We start from the raw sequence: 4,272 nt of genomic DNA, 5'->3' as shown, positions 1-4,272 counted from the left end.
CAACAATGCACATCCAAGTCCCTTTACCATGAAATAACTCAGCTTTGTTTTACGTGATTTGGTGAGATAAAATGATGTCAGGAGCAAAATGATTCCAGGGAAGATGAAAACAGTATTACAGTTACAAAAGTACTTAATAAAATGAAAGAAAAAGAATGCTTTCTCTGCTTGAGAATGCTATTTATTGTCTGGTGTTGAGGTCAGATTTTTGAAAATTTCATGTAACTTTACCCAAAGCTTAAAATCACAATGGTAACGCTCACTATCATTCATGCTAGGCACCCCCCACCCACCCCCCGCAGGGTAGTCTTTTTTCTATCTTTTTTCTGAATGGATCAAATAATTCAGACCACCCCAGTGAAGTCTAATTAGGATGAGCTTTTAAATTTATCTTGGGAAAAATGTGTTCAGAGCTAATGAGGCATTGCAGGGAAAATAGACCTAGCCGTAAGCAATCTCCCTAAGAAGAGAACATTTCAGCAGTCTAATTCAAAGACTGCATTGTGTGTGCTTGTGTGTTCAAGAAAGACTTGTTCTCTTCAACTTCTCACCCTCAATCCAAATTTCACTTGAAAGAAGGAGTAAAAATGTTAAGAAGACACTTTAACTTTTTATTTTAAGAAATGAACAGACAATATTCTTCTGTGAAAAGTCAATAGCCATTTTTCTTCAGAAATAAAATTCCTCAGAAAATTCAAAGATTTAATTACATGACACAGGAAAATCCTGTTGGAAACAGAAGAAAACATTCTTAGTTCACATATTTTGCATACCTTTTTGTGTAGAGGAAAAGGAAGGTTTTGCTTTAAATAATATATCTCAAAGAATACTATAGTTTAAATTGTATTAACTGATTGAGACTACTTCAGGGAACATTTAGTACTATGAAATACTGATTTATTTGGTAGCATCATAATTATAAAGAGCAACCCTCAATCAAAAAATGATGCAGATTCATTTATAAACAAAACTGCCATGCTACTTAGGTGACTACACTCATGTACTACTCGAGGTCCTAGAACTTCCCCATGAAATAACTTCACTTGCCCACACTGGTGACTTCCTGGCTAACGAACTCTTTAACAGCCTTCTCTTAATCTCTTTCTCACTTCTCTACCAATGCTTTCTGGAATCACCTTTTAAATATCCTGCTTGCTCGTGAATTTGTTACTGGAAATGGATGCGGATCCAGAACCCAAAGAAGGGTTCTTGGATCTCGCACAAGAAAGAGTTCAAGATGAGTCCATAGAGTAAACTGAAAGCAAGTTTATTAAGAAAGCAAAGGAATAAAAGAATGGCTATTCCATAGGCAGAGCAGCCCTGAGGGCTGCCGGTTGCTCGTTTTTATGGTTATGTATTGCTTATATGCTAAACAAGGGGTGGATTATTCATGCCTCCCCTTTTGAGATCGTATTCGATACCTTCCTGAGATTGCGTGGCATTTGTAAACTGTCATGGCTTTGGTGGGAATGGAACAGTGAGGATGACCAGAAGTCACTCTTGTGGCCATCTTGGTTTTGGTTGGCTTCTTTACTGCAAGCTGTTTTGTCAGCAAGGTTTTTAAGACCTGTATCTTGTGCCGACCTCCTATCTCATCCTGTGATTTAGAATGCCTAACTGTCTGGGAATGCAGCACAGTATGTCGCTGCCTTATTCTACCAAGCCCCTATTCAAGATGGAGCTGTCTGGTTCAAATGCCTCTGACAAATATGTCTCAGTGTCTGCTTCTTGGAGAAACCAAGGAAAATAACCATATTTTAATTTTTAATGCATAGCTAGATTCTCTTAGCTTATATGTTATCTAGAATTTTTGTTGTTTTCTTAAAGCATGAAGCTATATATTCATTTTTTGTATTACTGCTATCTGGTTCTTGGAATCAAATTATATTAGTCTCATGACATTTAAAATTATTATTGCATAGTTAATAATTTTGCTTTTAAATATTTTGTTTTAAGATAGACTTCGTTTTGTATGTATTTTGTTTATTTGCAACTCTTCTATTTTTTTTCTAATTCAGTCTTGTCAGAGATATACTTATCTTTATGTGGAACCTGTTTTGGGTTTGTTTAATTTTTTTCTCCTGGTTATTTCATTGATTTCAGATTTTATCTTTATTCTTTCTTTCCATCATATTACTTTGGGTTTCCTCTGTTGTTCTTTCCTCTGTTGTTCTTTTTCTTTCTCTAATTAATTTTGTTTAATGCTTAACTCATTTGTTTAAGTCATCTATTTATATAGCTTAAATATACATTTTAAATATATTTAGGGTCATTATGTCCATGTAAGGATTATTTCAGTTGTGTCACATAGAATGTGACATACATTTTTTAAAATGTCAAATAATTATGAGTATTTCTAATTTTTAAAAGTTTTTATGAGTTTTTTCTAACCTAAAGATTATTTAGTAATATACTAAATTGTCTTCAAATATGAAACATTTTAAAGCTACCATTTAAATGTTAATTTATAATTTTACTGTACTTCAGATAGAGAGGGAAATCTGTAGAATAATGATTTTTTAGGAATTAAAAAAAATTTAAATGACTCTATATATGCTCTATTTTTTACCATTTCAGTATGGGTATTACTCTGCCCTATATGTTCATTTTATGAATTTTTTCATATGTATATACATGACAAATGTTTCTCCATTAGTTTTAGAAATACTTCTTATTTTTACAAATATTCTCCATCCTTTCTCCTTACTTCCCTCTGGGATTTGTAATTTCAAGATGTTAATGTCCTTGATCCTCTATAAATGTGTGTTAGTTTCCTATGGCTCCTATGAGAAATTACTGCAAACTCAGTGACTTAAAACACAAATTAATTATTTTAAAGTTCTGAAGATCAGAAGTCTGAAATGTGTTTCACTTGGCCAAAACCAAAATGCATAGGGCCTTACTCACTCTGAGGGCTGAATCTGTTTTCCGTCCTGTTTCAGCTTCTAAAGCTGAAACCACCTTTACAAAATTATAACAGTGAAAAAAAATCTCACATGGCTAGCCATTTTCTTCAAACCTGCTAAGCTGTTTTTGCTCATTCCTACATGTAGGTCAAGCTAACTATGGGAGGAATTTGTTTTCTAGTTTAACTTTAAAGCAAGAATGATAATAGCTCCTTCCCAAAACTAATCTTCTTGTTCAGGAGCTAAAACTGCCTTTGTAAAAGTAATGAAAGGCCACCAGGTTAAAATTATGGTAGAGGCCTAAATTCTGCTAAGATGTAGGCATAGTTTAATTCTTACAAGACATTGTTTCTTCTACTAAGATATAGGTACAGTTAACTCTAACAAATCACTGTTGTATAACTTGCCTATTTGTAAGTGCCTGCTGTTCAGGAGTCATGTAGCCAGTGGTCACAAGATTTATAGTTTCCTCAGTTGCCCCTATAGATAACATCACTATTGTAAAAACCTAAGACTGGTGTTTGAGAATTTTTCAGACCTTGCATTCTGGTGGACCAACTGGTACCATCTGAACCAGGAACCCATCCCAAGAAATTGACTCAACAGGTTCCGTGACTTCCATCCAGGAACTGACTCAGCACATCAGAAAGTTTCAATGCCTTTATGATTTCATCCCCAATCCAACCAATCAGCATTCCCCATTCTCTAGCTCCTTGCCTGTCAAACCATTCTGGAAAAATCCTAGCCTTTGAATTCTAGAGAAGGTGGATTTGAGAAATATTTCCCCTCCTCCTTTCTTTGTCACCCTGCAATTATTAAACTCTTTCTCTGCTGCAACTTCTATCTCAGACTACTGGATTTTTCTGGTCAGCAGGCAAGAAGAACTCATATGGTCAACAAGAGAGCTGCATTCCTTGTATTTCTTGGCTCATAGCCCCTTCCACTATCTTCAAAGCCAGAGAATAGCCTCTTCAAAAATCTCTCTCTGCTTCTCCTTTCACATTTGGACTCACCAAGACAATCAAGAATAATCTTCCGCCTCATGACTCTGATTTAATCACATCTGTGAAGTTCCTTTTGCTTATCACAATTGCTTAGTTTCTTTTTTCTTAATAAAAAATTAGTATACTGGACATGACTGAACAAAGAATTACTGACTTTATGGATATCTTAATATGAACTTCCAAAGCTGAAAAGTAAAGGGAAAAAAGATTACCCAAAACTTCAATATCCAAGAACTGTGGGCACCTGCAAAAAGTGCAGCATATACGTAATGGGAATATGAGAAAGAGGGAAAAAATAAAAGAAACAGAAGAAACATTTGAAACAATGATGGTGGACAATTTACCAAGTTAATGTCAGACAA

The 4,272-nt window shown here is 34.7% G+C and overlaps 1 long non-coding RNA gene across 1 annotated transcript; it reads right to left on the bottom strand.

Annotated features, from left to right (window-relative positions):
• Positions 1 to 590: 590 nt before the first annotated feature.
• On the bottom strand, positions 591 to 3,527 carry LOC139361541 (uncharacterized). The gene is made up of 2 exons (XR_011619101.1): positions 3,314 to 3,527; positions 591 to 726 (listed from the first exon to the last, which is right to left on the bottom strand). It is a non-coding gene; the product is annotated as an uncharacterized lncRNA (long non-coding RNA).
• Positions 3,528 to 4,272: the final 745 nt, after the last annotated feature.

This window comes from Macaca nemestrina, unplaced genomic scaffold (assembly GCF_043159975.1).
Source record: "Macaca nemestrina isolate mMacNem1 unplaced genomic scaffold, mMacNem.hap1 Scaffold_581, whole genome shotgun sequence".
Lineage (NCBI taxonomy): Eukaryota > Metazoa > Chordata > Mammalia > Primates > Cercopithecidae > Macaca > Macaca nemestrina.
Note: the sequence above shows the minus strand (reverse complement) of the source record. Positions and strands in the feature narration are given on the sequence as shown.